We start from the raw sequence: 19,511 nt of genomic DNA on the forward strand, positions 1-19,511 counted from the left end.
ATTACAAAACGGTCACTGAAGTTTAAAAAGTTTCTGAAACGGTCACTGAAATTGAAAAACACTTTTTTAATTTTTTTGGTTACATTTGCGACAATTTTTCGACTACTTCCAACCACTGATACCATCGAATTTTGATACCATTGGAAAGCTCACAACGTCCTCTTTAATTACCACTCAAAATCTCTTCGTAACACCAAGGAATTCAACCGGAAAATCACCGCAAAAGTCGTCTCAAAAAATCTGAAAATCTACCCAGATTTTCAGATTTTTGGGCGACTTTTACGGCAATTTTCCAGCGACTTTCGACCACCAAGACCGTCGAATTTGGATACCGTTGGAAAGCCCACAATGTCTTCTTTAATTACTATCCAAAATCTTCCCCAAACTCCAAAGGAGTCGCCGGAATAAACCCGTAAAATCGGCGTCCCAAAAAGGCGAAAATCTGGGATGCCAAGTTTGTGAGTTTATTCCGGTCAAATCCTTTGGACTTTTGGGGAGATTTTGGATGTTAATTAAAGAGGACATTGTGGGCTTTTCAACGGTATCAAAATTTGGCTATTTTGGTGGTCGGAAGTTGTCAAAAAATTGCCGCAAAAGTCCACCAAAAATCTGAAAATTTGGACAGATTTTTGCCTTTTCGGGTAGCCAACTTTGTGGGTTTATTCCGGCCGAATCCTTTGGAGTTTGGGGGAGATTTTTTATTGCAATTGAAGAAGACATTGTAGGCTTTCCAGCGGTATCAAAATCCGATGGTATCGGTGGTCGGAAGTTGTCGAAAAATTGCCACAAAAGTAGCTCAAAAATTTTTAAACTTCAGTGACCATTTTTAAAGCGTCCCAATACTTAAGTGACCGTTACTGAAAGTTTTAAACTTTAGTGACCGTTTTGTAATTTTTTTGTAAGTTCAGTGACCGTTTGTGAAATTAACCCTTTTATTTTTTTGTTAAGCCTCTATTTGATCCCTATTTTTGGAGTAAAAATGTAGTTTAAAATAGGGTTTTTTTTTTCCGGGAGAATTGATGGTTAAAAAGTAAGAAAAAAATTTGAATTTACGTATAAAATTATTTTATAATAGAATATCTTGTTGAAAATGAATTTTGCAAAAAAAACGTATTTTTGAAAAAAGGGATCAAACAGAGATTAAGCCCTTGTTTAGTTCCCATTCTTTTCTTATTAAAATAAAAAATATGATCGTTATCCACCACATTAAGCTACCAAATTTGAATTTCTATTTCTTGTGTGGGGTCCGTAACGACTATATTTTTTATTCTCATTCTTCCAAAAATGAGAAACAAACGTGGGCTAAATCTTTTTGTTATCGATTTAATTTTTGATTCTTGTTTAAAATTGGTTCATGTACGCCTTCTCATGCGCTCACCCCCCAAAAAATATGCATTCGATGTTACACAAAAGTTTTAAATTACAATATCATGCTAGTTATTGCAATATGTAACGCAAGTTTGGTTAATTTATCTTCTATTTGTGCGTAAGATAACTATTTATATTTTTTTCTAACTCGTTTAGTGAGTCATATTTGAACTCCAAAACAAAGCAATGATGTAGCGCAAGTGTAAAAAATTGGAGAACACAAGTTCAATAAATCGCTAATTATTTTTTGTTTGGATGGTCAACTTAGAACAAAATTTTTAAAAATAAATAAAATCACAATCATAATATTTCCTCAATTCAAAACCAACCAAAGAAAAACCAGCATTGGGGAACTTAAGGCTGCCTTCTAAGGCCCCATTGATCTAAGAAGTTTGTCCAGAGGCTTTTGTCGAGGCACAAAATTTGATGGTGTCATCTAGTCACATTTTACAATTTTTTTCGTCTGAACTTCACCTAGATCTGCTTAGACTTGTAAATTTTTTTACCTTGCTACCTAACAAAACTCTATGCATTTTAGAATAATGTGAGGCTAATCGCTAAACATAAACAAATTTACACATCACAATTTACAAAAAAAAATAAAAATTAAATTTTTTTTTCCTGGCCTAATATTGTTCACAGAGTCTAATCGTGCTACCAAAGTCCAAACGCGCCACACACTTAAAAATTCAATATATTCATGTTATTTTCAATATTTTATAAACGAGCATAGAGTCAAAAGATAAAAAAATCAAACTGTTCGATCAAGGATAAATAAAATAAATAAATAAAATAAAATTTTGGTATAATCTACCAGAAAAGTGATTTTAATTGTTCTATATTTTTATCTCGATCCTATACTCAAACATGTTCTCAAATTTTCTAATTCACCAACCAATACAATCCAATCTGATTTTTAATAAGCTTTTTTATTTTGAGATAACAAGGGTCCTTGATGTCAAATGAATACATAACAAAGGTTTTAACGAGACAGTTAGGACAGCAATTATACCTTCCTCTAATAAAGTGGTGCTACCCCTCCCCCACCCCACAACACCCAAAAAAATAATAATAATAAATAAATAAAAAAAATCCCCCCACCATTTTTTGGGCAAAAACGTCCCCCATTACAAGAGTTAGATTTGAGTAGATTGTGTCCACTCCATGGGAACCTTGCATGTTTCCCTTTCAAATCTCATCATTTCCTTTACCCTACCACAATTTCAAGATTACTCACATATTCATGGACATGCAAACCTTATCTTGGATTCTTGTGTTGGTAATGTAATTATGATGATCAAAATTTCTCAAAATGGCATGACAAAAATTGTAGAGAAGTTTATGTTTGTGATATAAGTTATAACTAAATTGGTTTCGTTGGAACCCATATTGTAACTAGCATTTGTTGCTGCAGAGATCATATGCTGTATAGGTTATTTGTAATTATGGTAATCTAGAATAGAGTCAAAGTGAAGTAGTATAAGTTAACACCACAACATATGTATGTGTATTTTACTCAGACGTAATGTTAATATTTGAACTGACTTTCAAAAGGATGCCCTAATGCATTTGTATTCCCCATCCAAAAATATTACATTGTTTGCGTGCATATAACTAAGAAGAGTTCTCTAATGTGTCGTCCAATGAATGGTATATATAGTGTTTGTATGTAATGTGTTAACTTTCACATTTATTTTTAAGTAGTTTTTTCTTTCTTTCTTTCTTTGTTTTTGTTTTTTTTTTTTCGTAAAATGTCTTAAATATATATTTATTATAAAAGAGTCAACTCGATCAAACTCAGTCCGAATTTTCTCTCTTTCAATCATAACTAAGAAGAGTTATCTAATATGTCATCCAATTAATGGTATATATAGCGTTTGTATTTAATGTGTTAACTTTCACATTTATGATTAGGAAACTATTTGTAATATCTTTTATTATTCGTTAATTAAGACGGGATAGTATTTGCTCATGAATATCAAAATCATTTGAATGTTGAAAACTACTTTTAAATTCTTGTTTAACATCCAATTGTTTCATGCTTAGGGGACTCTAATTTGTATAATCCAAATTTCTAGTCTTTCTCTAAACTTTTTATTTATTTGTTACATGAATTTTTCTTTCTTACCTATTCCAGAAAATAAACAATTGAGAATGGCCAAACTTAATAAAGTGTACATAAGAATTCAACAAAATTAGGAATCTCATTTGTCACATTATCCGTCACATTGGCATTTTATTCAAAACCTCACATCAGTCACATGGGCAATTTTTTTCCTTAAAACTTGCATTGTGAAGATAACTTTGTGTTTCAATTTAAGTAGGTTCTTTTTTTTTGGTAAAATGTCTTAAATATATATTTATTATAAAAGAGTCAACTCGATCAAATTCAATCCTAATTTTCTCTCTTTCAATCATATCTTCTACTTAAATAATGATAACTTTGCGAGGATGTGTCTGGATAGCACAGTGAGAGAGAGGGGTTGTTGAAGGAAAAGAGAAAGGTGGTAGGGAAGCCGTGGGCTAAATGCAAGGGTGTTTTGAACTATAAAAAGATGCGAGTGAGAAAGAATATGACATATAAATATATATATAAAGCTTATTATGAGATTTGTAAAAGTGAAGCCATTTTGTGCATTTGCTTGAGGATTTGTAAAGTAAATTCTTCCCATATATATTTACTTTTGCATCTCTCTTCAATGCAAACTTAAAATTTACATTTGATGCTATGCCCTAAGCATTTAATTTGAATATATATTGAAAATTGTTCAACGAGATTGAACAAAATGTGCAAGGAGGACACTTATCTTTTTTTTCCCCTAGTAATCTTGTTTAGTTCAACAGTGTAAACATGCAATGACTAAAATTTATTTATAGAATAACCTTTTTTCAATATATATGTTTCATTATACAATATTGATTATTGCAAAATTCGAACTTTAGAAACTATAATCATAGTTAAAAGAGTTCTAAGTTTCTACAAAAGCAACATGAGTAGCCTAAATTATAATTGATAGCATTCTAGATTGAAGATATGTTGAACAATGATTTTACATAATTAATAAAACTAAAGAAGACAGACATATGAAGTGACTGTTTTATATTTTCACTAAAAGGATTAAGTAAGTAAGATATATACTTTTCTTGTGTTTCATTAGAAGTCGTTGAAATTATAATGTGATGGAAATGAGTAGTAAATAAGTGAATAGCAATTGTGAATCTTAAGATTTTTTTTGATAAAAATTAAAGCTTGAGTAAGATGACATACAACTATAAAACAATTGTTATCGAGAATTTGTGCTTCAATTAGTGAGATTTATTTGGAAAAAAAATGAAAAATAAACAAAACAAATCAATGTTAGTTGACCTCAATTATGTGTTGCTCTAACTTGAAATATATTTTGTGGGGTAGGATAAATGTTCCTTCCTATGGATGAAAATTCCACTATGTATAGTAAAACTAAATAATTGAAGCTCATTATTTATTTAACAACATTTGCCAAAATTATGTTCCTACAAGAAGGGTTATTTACACATATAGGACACATTATATTCGATATGATTTAATCATATAATTAACCAAATTCTAGTTTTTTCTTTTCATTGTATAGTACTATCTAGTTAGTTTTACTTTAGTTTCACTTTTTAGATCAAAAGAGGATATTTTTGATATACTTTATGAAACATAATTAAAAAAAAAAAAAGAAGAAGATAAAATTTAATAATCATTTAGGGGTTGTTTGAAAAGTATTTGATAAAATATGTGATTAAAAAATTGATAAAAGTTAATAAAATGTGTGGTTGATAAGTTGAATTTATGATTGAATTTGACCTCAAATTTTTTAAATAACTTTTAAACTATCCTGAATAAGTACTTATTAATATTATATCTGATAATATTCAATTTAAAATATTAAACGAAATAGAAATGTCAATATCTACTTATCCCACCATGAGGAGCATACTTTATTAATGTCACATCTTGTTATATTGCATTTTATTTTACAAAGAAAAAAACCCCATAAAGATTAAACTTTGACTTTTTAACTTTGAATTGATTGAATGTCAGCCCTTATTTAATTCCTTTGTGCATTAGACTTTTGATTTTGGGAATCAATTTACATCGTTGGAGTTGATTCTTTGCAAGAAATTATATTAAGATATTTGATATGGATGATACTCTTAACTTATATAAATAAGATTAAAATGTCAATGTCAATGTCAAACTAAGAGAGACACAAATCATGTGCTCATTCTTTGTGTGTATAAACACACAAATACATGTGTTTTGTGGTTAACAAGATTTATCTACATTGAATAAGAAAAATTAGAAAATACAAATGAATAAACAAAAAATTGTTTTATCAATTTTTTTTTCCAGATTGTTGAAAATGATATTTTGTTTAGATGGGAGTTCCATCCTAAATAATTAATGTATGTAGTTGGCATGGAAGTTTTGTTTGCATTTTTCCAAATCCTTAAATTTTCCTTGTGGACGAAAGACCTCATGATCTCGACTCCATCAAATGACAATTTATCCATATGTTATCTACCATATATCTAGTCGATGTAGGACTTTATTCGCACCTTTTTTTAACAAGCATGCACATATATAAAATCTATTCTCAATAAAAGGGTCATGGTTCTTTACTTCAACATTATTTTAATATCAAATTATTTTAATTATGTGTGTGTGTATATACAGTCATTAGGTGGGGTGGAAGAGGGAAAATCCTTAAGAAATATGGAGATAATTAATAATGTGTAATTGAGCTGGTGAACTGATAACTATGTTAACAAACTAAATTGTTGAAAAAGCTAATACATTGAACCCTCCACCATGGCAATTATTTAAAGAGATTTGCTTTGTACTTGCTGATCGGGTTATATTGTATAAAATTTATTACAAATATAATAGATATGTTGCGTATACATATTACTCTATGTATGGACAATTCTTGGTTAATTATCTTGCAATGATGCAAAGAATATAAATTAAATAAAATTTTATTCCAAATCTTTTTTGAATGGAAAAAAAAAAAAAATAGCGTGTCAACTTAATAGATTAAGTCAGGCGCGTCAACTTAATAGAATAAGTCAGGCATTTTTACGTGGAAAAAACCTAGCTTATGCGTAATGGTTTTAATAATTTTCGGCAAGATCACCATTCAAACAAATTATACACAACATTAGGTCTAATGCTATATAAGGAATTTGAAGTTTATGCTAAGTGCTTTTGCAGTTAAACATATCTACCGAAACAAAAAATATTACATGTTTAACCCAAATTTAAAATAGCATCATAATCTTCGTATGATTGCACGAAAGGAGAAAAAAATATTATAAAACAAGTCATACACTTTAAAAAGTTTACTTCTTTTTTTATTTTTTCTTTTATAGAAAGTAAAAGAATTCCCCTAGGCAATCCAAATTTTATAAGGAATCTCTATACTATGGGCTTTAAGTTGGTTCTACCATCTATGCTTCATCCACCAAGCAAATGATGCAAGTTTGATTCCTTTCTTCCCCCCATTGTCCATTAAAAGCACTATATTATATATACGTTTATGGTCAAATGAGAGAGAATACTAATTAGCGTGTCATTTGCTGATTAATTAGACCTAAACTATTGCCCACATTCAAAAATCTTTGCATTTTTAATTAGACGTGAAGGTTAAATTTTTTTAGAAGAATAAAGTTCACAATAAGTAATTTTTTGTTTTGACAGTAATCTAAAAGCGAGATTACCTGTCTGTTTCTCTATATTATCAAGATTTCTTCATTGTTTTTATATATAGAATTTTTTGGTAATTCGCTCCCATGATGCAAACATTCCCTAGCAACGTGCAATGCCTCGTTCAGTTGCGATTTTTTATTTATCTTTTTATTTATTTATTTATTTTTTTGCACTTGACTAGGTGGGCGTTAATTTTTGCCAATGTACTTGAAGAAGATAAATGCTTACATTAGGTACCTAGCCTAATCCACTAGACGAAAGTGAAGCGGGGAGAACCAATTGAAGCAAGTCAGAAGAGCAAATAGTACTACAAACTTTTGCTAAGTTAATGTAAACGACATGGTCCCAAAACTCACATTCCAAGGAAGAATTTGGCCTTAAAAGCTATGGATTCTTTCTTGGTTGGGAGTTATCAAATCTTGATTCTTGCCGGGCATTGTGGGTCAGGTTGCCTTTACATAAAGAACATGTCAAAAAGTTTTGTGGGGTTGTAGTGTCCATCTATATATCCTTTAATTTCGGAAGACTTGTTTAGAATGTGTATTGGATGGATCGGATAATATATGCAATACTCTTCACTTCAACATATATGCTACCCGTATTCAAAATTTTTAACTTTTTTGGGTTGCAGATTTATTTTTAAACGACTTTTACGTAGATTAAACATGCTTTATACACTCACACACTAAAAACCATATACATGAAATTTGGAATTAAATCTTGACTTGATATTGACCGTTCACAATATTCATCGTGTTTCTTGGTTCTTTTGGAAAGGAAGAAAAAATAACATGAGCAATTCTGTCTTGACATCATAAAACCCTAATTTGGGTTATTTTTAGCTATTATTTTATGTTGATAAAATCGAATTATACTTTCACTTATAAATGTATTATTATTACATATAAAACCACTAAAACTTTTGATTTCATTTTTTAAGATTGTTTAAGAAAAATACAATAAAACAGACACAAGAAAACAAAATCTTTGGGGCACACTCAAAATCTTTTTACCAGCTTGTACATGTAGTTTCTTGTTTTGTCTTTGTTAATATTTAATTACGCCATTTATAAAGGGACAACATTTCATGTAATGTTAGGTTTTCATATCCATTAAATTTTTAGGTATCATAATTATAATAATGATAATATTAATTAAATAATAAAATCCATGCTGTTTAGGGCATACAAAGGGAATTTTTCCTGGTTCTTTTTTAGTATTGTGTACATCAATTCAAGAAAATATATTGCCCTTATGAAGTAGTGAAGGGGCAAATTTGGTTGTGGGTTGTCCCTAAGATGCTTCATTGGGACACTTAAATTGTTTGTTCTGTATCTTGCTTTGGATTTACTTGTTTGGATTAATTGTTGAAATTTTACATTAAGCATTTTACTAATTATTTTTTTGAGCAAATTTAAGATTCCGTAGAGAAACTAAAAAAAAAAAATTATTTTTTCATTTTGATCTCCTGAACAACTGATGAATTTTATTACATATGTTTTCATCTTTATCACTCAATACTATAACTTTGCAGTCATATATAATATTGACACGCTAAACATAATACTAAAGTTTTTGAGAGTGAAAAACAGGCAACGATAAAAATAAATATAAGAACATAAATAAGAGAGAAATCTTAACATGTTTATAACTATTTTTTTCCCTATAGAACTGCTCAACTAGCATGAAAGAAACATTTAATTTTAAGTATAAAAAATGAAAAATAAAAAATTGAATTCTTTTACTTTATCTTTTTCCTTTTCCCTTTTTGGCAATGGGGGATACAAATTTAGCCCTTGTTTAATTTGGCTAAAATTGATTTTTTAAAGTATATTTTGATAAAAATTGATGAAATGTGTGGTTAAAAAGTTGATATAAGTTATGAATTCTATTAAAATGTCTCTATTAAAATAAGTTTAAAAGAAAATGAATTTAAATTTTTTTGGCGAATCATGACTTTAATCTAGGGAGATTAAATTCAATAAAAAGTGATTTAAGCGCTGATCATGTCTATAGGTGTAAAATTTGCTCCGGAGGTATTGGACCAGCCCAACCTGAACTTATAGGTGGAACATGTTGGGCCAAACCGTCTGTATACATGGACGTCCAGTGTACATTAAAAGTTAAAGGTGAACACTTTAAACCAATAAAAAAAAAGGTGAAACCGAATCACCCCAAAATCGAGCCATGCTAGTTCAACACGTTTATGTTGACACCTCTATATTCAGTTCCAGCAGATTGTCAAGTGATCAATGTTGGATAATTTAATGCTTTAAATTACTGGATCTTTCATGTTAAATCATCGAGAAATATAAGAATTAAAGCGGAAGCATACCTGAATCAGACATGGTTAATGCAATATGAATTTAGCGGTATGATCTTCCAAATCTACACGCAATCTCCTTTTCCTCTCTGTGATGGGATGCAGTAGAGAATGAATAATTCGTTTCGTTGCGTGTGATCTGGGGACCATAACCTATTTATATAGGGATGCCCTTTGACCTAATTCGACCCATCATAGAATTAGGACTTGTGCCCGGTCTCTACACATATGTAAACCCATACTTTAATTGAATACATTAAAGCCCAAAATTGAAACCTTATTAGATCACTTTAATTGGGCTCAACCGAATTCGATAGCCTATAATTTAACACACAATTATTTACACATACAAGCCCATCTTTAATTAAAAATCCTTACAATCTCCCACTTGGGCTATATGTGTCACCTTATAATTGTGCATTAAAATAACCTTATGAGTACTCAGAATTTTGCTATCATTACCGAATGTATCCCCAAACAATCCCATCCATCAATCATATCAACATAAGATCAAAGCGGCTTTCGTTACTTTCACGTAGCTAAACCCATCAATGGTCACGTATATCAATATAACCGAATGACATGGATCAAGCATGGATGTGTAGCATGGAAATTACATGTAATGTGATCTGTAACATGCCTATTTCCAACTGGTCCACCTTAATACCTTAGTGAGATCATTTTAAACAAATTCAGAGATAATTAACCAAATAACTTTATAACTGAAAATAACATTAACTTTAAACCGTACCCAAAATAATAGTACATGTGTCTAATATAAAAAACAAAAATACAAACTCCCACTGAAACTAGATATCCTCAAGAGACATTACACCCATATGAGCAGTGTGCTCATGAAAGACCTTGGGTATCAATCCCTTAGTAAGCGGATCCGCAACTATGGAGTTTGTCCCAATATGCTCTATTGACACCTGTCCACTCTGAACTCTTTCTTTAACAGCAAGGAACTTACCTTACCTTGTTGAGTATACTCAAGACTGATCTATTAGGGATATGTTTGACATTATGAAATATTTGATATTTCTGAATGATGGGTTTGACTTAACTAAAATTTATTTTTTGTTGAGTACACTCAAGGAGATAAGTTTTAGAGGCATGTTAAGCTAACACATAAGATGTGTGAAGACAAAAGAGTTGTCAGCTTAATGATCTGGGAGTTGTATGGAGATACGACTGATAATAATATCTACCCAAAATTTTATTAGGATTTGTTGAGTACACTCAAGATCTCGGTATAACGAATGAGATCCCAACCCACTGGGAATTAAGTGTGGATTCAAATAATTTATGTATGAGGATCATGACTTTTTTTTAAACAGTGGGAGCACGTTTAATTAAAGTCCATATTGAATTTATGCATATGCATTATAATACATATTAATTCTATGTTTTTCATCATTTACAGTTTTTTGAATTATGAGTAATCATATGAATTTGAGAGGCATACTGGATGCTAACAAACTGATCGGACCAAATTTTCTCGATTGGCATCGCAATTTGAGAATCGTTCTCGAGCATGAGAAAATTGGATATGTCCTTGAGCAGTCATTTCCAGTGGTGCCTACTGAAAATTCCACTCAGGAAGAGGTGGCTGCTTACAACAAACACAGTGATGACGATAACACTGCAGCATGTGTCATGCTTGCAGCTATGTCACCTGAGTTGCAGAAGCAACATGAGAATATGGATGCTTACACTATGATTTTTCATCTCAAGGAGTTGTATGATGAACAATCACGTGTGGAGAGGTATGAGACCTCTAAACAACTACACCAGTGCAAAATGGCAGAGGGATCATCAGTCAGTGCTCATGTGCTGAAGATGATTGGTTTCATTGAAAAATTGAGTTCACAGGGTTTTATCATGGATCATGAACTAAGTATTGATTTGGTTTTGCAATCTCTGCCAGATAGTTATTCACAGTTCATTATGAACTTTAATATGAATAAGATCGAATGCACACTCCCTGAGTTACTTAATATGCTTAAAAATGTGGAGCCCAATGTCAAGGCCAGCACTGGGCATGTCTTAGCTATTTATTCCTCCAGGGGAACTAAGAGGAAAATCAAAGGAAGTTTTAAGAAAACATCCAAAAAGGCTAAGGGCAATAACAAAGCAGTCAAAGCAGGCAAGGACAATACCAAATCTGATGACCCATGCTATCATTGTGGAGTGAAAGGTCATTGGAAGAGGAACTACAAGGCTTACCTCGCAAGTTTGAAGGGAAAGAAGTCTTCTGAAGCTTCTACTTCAGGTATTTTTGTTATCGAGGTTAATATGTCTACTTCATTAGCTTCTTGCGTATTAGATACCGGATGTGGATCTCATATTTGTATAAATATGCAGGGACTAAAGAGAAGTAGACCACTACAGAAAACAGAAGTTGACCTGCGCGTGGAAAATGGAGCAAGAGTTACCGCATTAGCTGTAGGGACATACTTCTTACCACTGCCTTCAGGCTTAGTATTAGAATTAGAAAATTGCTATTTTGTTCCGGCCATTACTAAAAATATTATTTCTATTTCGTGTTTGGACATGAATGGTTTTTCGATTAATGTTAAGAACAATCGTTGTTCGTTTTATAAAGATGAGATCTTTTATGGTTGTGGTGTATTGCAAAATAGAATTTATATTCTTGATATTGAGTCGTCTATTATGAATATAGAAAATGAAAGACATAAAAGTGATAATCTAAATAATGCATACCTTTGGCATTGCAGATTGGGTCATATTAACGACAAACGCATTTTCAAGTTACATAAAGATGGATAATTGGGGTCAACTGATTTTGAATCATTTGACAAATGCGAGTCGTGCCTGTTAGGCAAAATGACCAAGTTCCCTTTTACTGGAAAAGGAGAAAGAACCACAGAACTGCTGGGACTAATACATACTGATGTATGTGGACCCATGTCAATAACTGCCAGAGGTGGTTTCTCTTACTTCATCACATTCACTGATGATCATTCTAGATATGATTATGTGTATCTGATGAAATTCAAGCATGAAGCACTTGAAAAGTTCAAGGAATTCAAACTTGAAGTAGAGAAACAAATTGGTAAAAGTATACTCACGCTGAGATCAGATCAAGGTGGAGAATATTTAAAGGGAGAATTTTTAGATTATCTTAAAGAGAATGGGATTCTCTCGCAGTGGACTCCGCCATATACACCGCAACATAATGGTGTATCTGAACGGAGGAATCGCACTTTGTTAGACATAGTGTGATCTATGATGAGCCATGCAAACATCCCAAAATCATTTTGGGGTCATACACTAATTGCTGCGTGCTACACACTTAATCGTGTCCCATCTAAATCGATCGGCAAAACTCCATACGAGCCATGGAGAGGAAAAAGACCAAACTTATCTCATATGAAAGTTTGGGGCTGTGACGCTTATGTAAAGCAAAATGAATCAGATAAGTTTGAGACTAAATCTGACAAATGTGTATTTGTGGGATATCCAAAAGAGACAATTGGATATCAGTTTTATAATCCCGTTGAGAAGAAGGTGTTCATCTCAAGGCATGCTATATTCCTAGAGAAAGAGTTTATTCTAGGAGAGGGTAGTGAGAGCAAATTAGAACTTGAAGAAGTTCAAGAATCCACAGATACTGTTGACCAATTAGATGAACTTGAGTCTGATCCTACACCTGTTGATGGACAGACTCTTGATCAGGATGTAGAGAACCCCGAGGACACTCCAGCTCAGCGTAAATCAAGTAGGATCATTCGATATCCCAGGAGGTATGAATTCACGATTACTAATCAAGTATTATTAGTCGAGGATGATGAACCTACAAATTACGCAGAAGCAAAGTCAAGTGTTGACTCGAAGAGATGGCAAGATGCCATGGAATCCGAAATGAACTAAATGTATGAGAACAAGGTTTGGACCTTGGTCGACCTTCCAGGTGGGATAAAATCGATAGGTTGTAAATGTGTTTACAAGAAAAAGGTCAATGTGGATGGAAACGTCCATACATACAAAGCAAGGCTAGTAGCAAAGGGTTACACACAAAGACAAGGTGTTGACTTTGATGAAACCTTTTCGCCTGTAGCCATGCTAAAATCCATTCGAATTTTGCTTGCAATAGCTGCATACCATGAATATGAGATATGGCAAATAGATGTCAAAACTGCTTTCCTTAATGGAAACTTACAAGAGGAGGTGTACATGACACAGCCTGAAGGTTTTGAATCCAAAGGAGCCAACAAAGTATGTAAGCTAAATCGATCCATTTATGGATTAAAGCAAGCCTCTAGGAGTTGGAATTTTCGTTTTGATGAAACAATCAAAAGGTTTGATTTTATCAAAAATGAAGATGAACTGTGTGTTCATAAGAAGACAAGTGGGAGCGCGGTCGTATTCCTGATATTTTATGTCGATGATATATTATTAATGGGAAAAGACATCCCAATGCTTCAATCGGTAAAATTATGGTTGTCAAAGAATTTCTTCATGAAAGATATGGGAGAAGCAGCGTATATCTTAGGAATCAAGATCTATAGAGATAGATCTAAAAGATTATTAGGCTTATCCCAATCTTCGTATATAGATAAAATCTTGAGAAGATTTAATATGGAAGAGTGTAAAAGAGGATTATGTCCCATGTCGCATGGGATTTACCTCTCAAAAGATATGTGTCCTAAAACACATGATGAAAGGAGTCGCATGGATAAGATTCCTTATGTTTCAGCGATAGGATCTATTATGTATACGATGCTATGTACAAGACCAGATATTTCATATACTCTAAGTGTTAAGAGCAGTTTTCAAGCAAACCCTGATGAGAAACACTGGATAGCGGTTAAGAACATTCTTAAGTACTTGAGAAGGACTAAAGATGCGTTCTTGATCTATGGAGGAAATGAACTGAAAATTCATGGGTATACTGATGCCAGCTTTCAAATTGATAAAGATGATAGCAAGTCTCAGTCAAGATATATGTTTACTCTCAACAATGGAGCGGTTAGTTGGAAAAGTTCCAAACAGGAGACAACCGCTGATTCAACAACAGAAGCCGAGTACATAGCTGCTTCTGAAGCAGCGAAGGAAGCTGTCTGGATCAAGAAGTTCACTAATGAACTTGGAGTCGTTCCTAGCATTGTTGATCCCATACCTTTGTATTGTGATAACAATGGAGCCATCGCGCAAGCGAAGGAATCGAGATCTCATCAACGATCCAAACATGTGCTGAGACGATATCATCTCATCAGGGAGATTATACAAAGAAATAACGTAACGATAGAGCGAGTTCCCACAGATGACAATATTGCAGATCCACTGACAATGCCATTGTCACAACAGAAACATGATCGTCATGTGGATGCTTATGATATTAGATACGCGAGTGATTGGATCTAGTGCAAGTGGGAGTTTGTAAGTGTTATGCCCTAGATCCAATCGATTTAGGTTGTAAACGCTTTTAATATGTTTAATGCATTTAATTTTAGCGAGATCTATTATTTATTTAAATTAATTTCGTGATAAATAATATTAAATAATAGAATCCAAAGATCCAAGTTTAAGTGATTTGTTAATCACAAGGAATTGTGATTGTGAGATACAAATTATATATAATTGGATCTTGAATAAACAGTGGTCGTAAGTAATAACGAGATACGGATATCGTTAATACAGTTAGACCATCACGTGTGGTATTTATTACTTGTGAAGTAAGTAGTTGATCTCACGAGCTAAAGTGTGGTGACACTTAAATGAACACGTGGATATTTTGTTATAAAACAAAACATTGGAGACCCGCTAAGAGATTCCACATGGATAACTATTTGAGTGTCAGTGGTTAACTTTTAACATTCGGTAATGAAATTGATCCTACAACTTGAGGTCATCATAGTACCTTATATGAGGACAATCATATTTTGACGGTGATGAATGTTGCTCTGCCAAGGGCCGCTAATACGACATCATTCGGGATTGTCAAGAACCATATGAAGGTTGTGAATGATCAATAGAGGATTCGTCACTCTTAGATAGTAAGAGATTGTGATCTGCATTTCGTTCAATTAAGTCAATAACGAAATCCTTGGCCAAGGTGTACATATAAGTCGAAAAGGAGTTTTCGACTCATATTGACTAAATAGAAGAATGAAAGATATGATTGATAATCGAGATTGACACACTTCCATGTCTCGTAGTTGATCGGATCATATTGACGAAGGGATTATAATTTCATAGTAAACAAACAGTTTTGGTTTTGTCATACCACGTGACATTTCCCGTCATATGTGTTGCCCTGATACATTGCTAGATGTCAATCTGGAACGACGAGTGTGAATCTGTGATATATTAAAAGAGTGTTTAATTTATCAGTTTTGATTAGATCAAAATAATATTTCACGTCGTTAGGGATCGTGGTCGGGAACCTAGTGGGTCACACACAAAAGAGAATTGATAGGTTGCAAATTTCCAATTGATTAATTTAACAATCGTTCGATAAATTAATTAATTGGATTTGTTATTTATATTCTCGAATTAATTAATTGAATTGATTAATTCACGGATCGGGTTTAATTAAATGGCTTAATTAAACAATGGACCGGACCGGGCCGAGCCCGTTTGGGTTTATATAAATACATGACTAAGGTTTGAGGTCCATAATGTTTTCATTATTTTTGCTGGCACAAGAGAGAAAACTCTAGCAGTTGCAGTCTATTCTCTTTGTCGATTTCATTGGAGGCTGGACAATTGGACAGCTGTAGGAGGCAGATTCAAGCTACTGGAAAGGAATAATGCGAAGGAGTTTGCAAATTAAAGAAAAGGTATATTTCTTATCACAGTTTTTATCTAAATACAAAGCTGAATCCTGAATGAGAATTGAAATTTATTAAATTCCGCTGTGCATATTTAAGTAAATTCCCAACAACAATGCATTCTATGAATTGCAATTTACGTGACATTATTATTTAATAAATACACATTCAAATGTAAAATTGATATTGACAGTCAAACATAATTGATTTTTATTAGATTCTAATGACAATCCAATACTGGGTGTGTGTTTATCCATTCTAAAATATAAATAATAAAATGGATTGCAAGGAATCAAATGTTCTAAAAACAGAAACAGAATAAAGTAAATTCCTGTTGACACATAAAAATTCAGCCCAAATCGAACAGCCCAAGGAGTAAAGCCCAATTGGAAGATCCCCAAATCAGATAGCCCAAAGAACGAAGTCCAATTGAACGAATCAAGGTGAAGGCCCAAATAAGGGGCCCAAGAGTGCGGTAACGCCATCGCCCAAGTTTGCAAGTCGCCCAGAATCTGAACGAATGGAGTGTCATACGGTCGCCCAGAGCTGTTATTCTATTCTCGCCCAAACCTTCAAGTCGCCCAAGGTATCAACAAACATAACGCATTGTGGTTATCAAGAAATGCAGTTATCAAGGCAGTTGTTAAAGTAGCCCTATCACGTTCCACAACTCAAGGAATTCAATCGAAAGCGGTTGAACGATGAAAGATAATGGCAGCAGTTAAAAGACAGTTTCATGACAAAATGGCCACTACAAAGGAAGTGGGTAGTTATAGGACGATCAAGCAGTTTTTAGAGTAGTTAATCACAAAGAGATCGTCTATGCGGTATAAAAGGGAGAAACAACGTAGAAGCAAAGGATCGAATCCAAAACTCTCGAACAGAGAATATGTAACTTTCATTTCCTTAGCTTTTAGACTTAAACACTTTTCTTTCTGTAACTCGTGTGCTTGCGCCCCTTGGAGGCACGTTGTTTTTCGTTTCCAATTGTAAAGTTCATCGCCAATAAAAGAACATCCCTTTTTGAGACTTTGTCTCAAGAGGTTTCGTCCCTTACACAATCGTCTGATCCTCTTTAATTGTTAGCGAATTAACCCACGCGAAACAATTTGGCACGCCCAGTGGGACAGTGGTGTTAGGTGTTGAAAGTACAAAAGGTGAAACAATATGCCTCAGAGATCCGACAAGGAAGGAGCAAGTCAGGGAGGAATCCAGTCTGTAATCGAGCGATATGAGGAGCAGCATGCCTCTCCACGAACAGATGGACAAAATCAGAGCAGTAACAGTCGTTACGAACCAATGACGGAGCTGAGTCTTCGAATCATGCGTGCATTGCTTGGAGAACTCACGTAAGACGTCGTTGAACAGCTAAATCTTCGAAGTATTCATAATATGGAAAGATTTACACAAAATGGAAATGCACACTATGACAATATGGCCAAACAGCTAAAGACGTTAAACGAAACAATGAATAAGTTAGTAGGCCAAATATGTCAACCGGCTATACCTCTTACAAACCACTTTCAAACCAGGACAATTGTGGGACATAATCCCTCTGTCCTAAATCCGAATCAAGGGGTAGAACCACTTTCTGGGCCTTCCACTTCAAACCAAAGGGGTACTACAGTGCCAAATCAAAACAATGGTAGTGGCATGCCTAATTTGGGGGTAGTCCAAACGTGAGAGATAATGTCCTAAATAATGGACAGAACATTCCACGTGGTAATGAGGGAACAGATGTCCAGGCTAATGGTAATGGCCCTAATTATGATAATTTTGTTGCCAATCAAGGACCAAACGTCAGACCTCATGCAAATCAACCGGTTAATCAGCCTGTAGGAATTCCATATGATCCCAATGTCATGTTGAGGAACCAGATTATGGAAATCGTGCAGGATCAGATGGCTTTTGGGGTGCGTCCTGTCATTAGGCCGACGTACACAAAGACATATCCTGATTGGGTAGACCAAGCATATCCATGGCCTAGAGGGTACAAAGTGCCAGAATTCTTACTGTTTACTGGTTTAGGATAGTTGTCTACTCTAGAACACATAGGGCGATTCACGTTGCAAAGTGGTGATGCAACCGATTACCATAAAATGAGACTTTTTCCTAGTTCGTTAACAGGAGTAGCTTTCTCCTGGTTCATCAATTTGCCAGCGAACTCTGTTCAAACATGGCAACAATTGGAACAGTTGTTTCATGCTGAGTTTTATAAAACTGAATCTGAAGTCACTTTGGCTGATTTGGCGAATCTACGTCAAATGCCAAATGAATGGGCAGAAAGTTTTCTCCAAAGGTTCAAAACAGCAAGAAGCAAGTGTTTTGTACCTCTGCCCGAAAAAGAATTTGTCAAGATCGCACAAGGCTGCTTGAGCTTTGATTTAAAAAAGAAGTTCCAGGACAAGGAATTTCCCGACATTTTCCAGTTGAGTGCGAATGTGATTAGGTATGAGCGACTGATAAGAGAAGAAGAACAAATGAAAAATTCTAGTAAAGGGACTTATTACAGAGACCAAAATTTTGACGTTCATACCATCGATGATGAATCATACGATCAGGCCGAAATGTGTTTGGCCGAATTGGTAAAAGGGGATACATATACTTGTCCCATAATGGCCAAGCCTAGACCATCGGGCAAAGATGAGCCCATAAAGGATGGAAACATAAAGGCTAGAACGTTCTCGTTCGATGTGACTAAAGCTGACCTTATATTCGATAAATTATATAGGGATAAGCAAATAAAGCTGAGCGATATGCACAAATTGCCAAACCCTGAACAAATAAAGGGTAAAAAAATATTGTAACTGGCATAATGCATGGTCACATTTGACTAACAATTGCTTGGTTTTCCGTCACGTATTGCAGAATGCTATTGAATCAGGACGAATTACGTTCGACGATAAGAAAAAGATGGCAGTGGACGAGAATCCTTTCCCACAGCCACTTGGGGTAAATATGGTAACGTCTGGATTCAAGAACAAGTTGCCAAAATTCAAGTTGGTCATAGATGATGGAGAAGAGGATACTAAAACACATCCCAGTGTCTTCGAACGAATCAAAGAGAAAGAACCAAAAAAGGACGAAAACGTCCTGTGTGCAAAGTGTAAAAGGGAAATAAATGGAGACGAGGAGAAACCAGGGACATGGCAGCATCCTCATCGCCCTGCCTTCTTACCAAACATTCAGCTTGGTAGAGGGCGAGGTACATCATTCTATAGAGGACCGCCTTTTGAAAGGCAGTTCAGATCAGCAGATACTTGAAGAACATTTAGGCCGCAAC

The sequence above is a fragment of the Olea europaea genome, chromosome 2 (genome assembly GCF_002742605.1).
Source record: "Olea europaea var. sylvestris chromosome 2, O_europaea_v1, whole genome shotgun sequence".
In the NCBI taxonomy this organism is placed as follows: Eukaryota; Viridiplantae; Streptophyta; class Magnoliopsida; order Lamiales; family Oleaceae; genus Olea; species Olea europaea.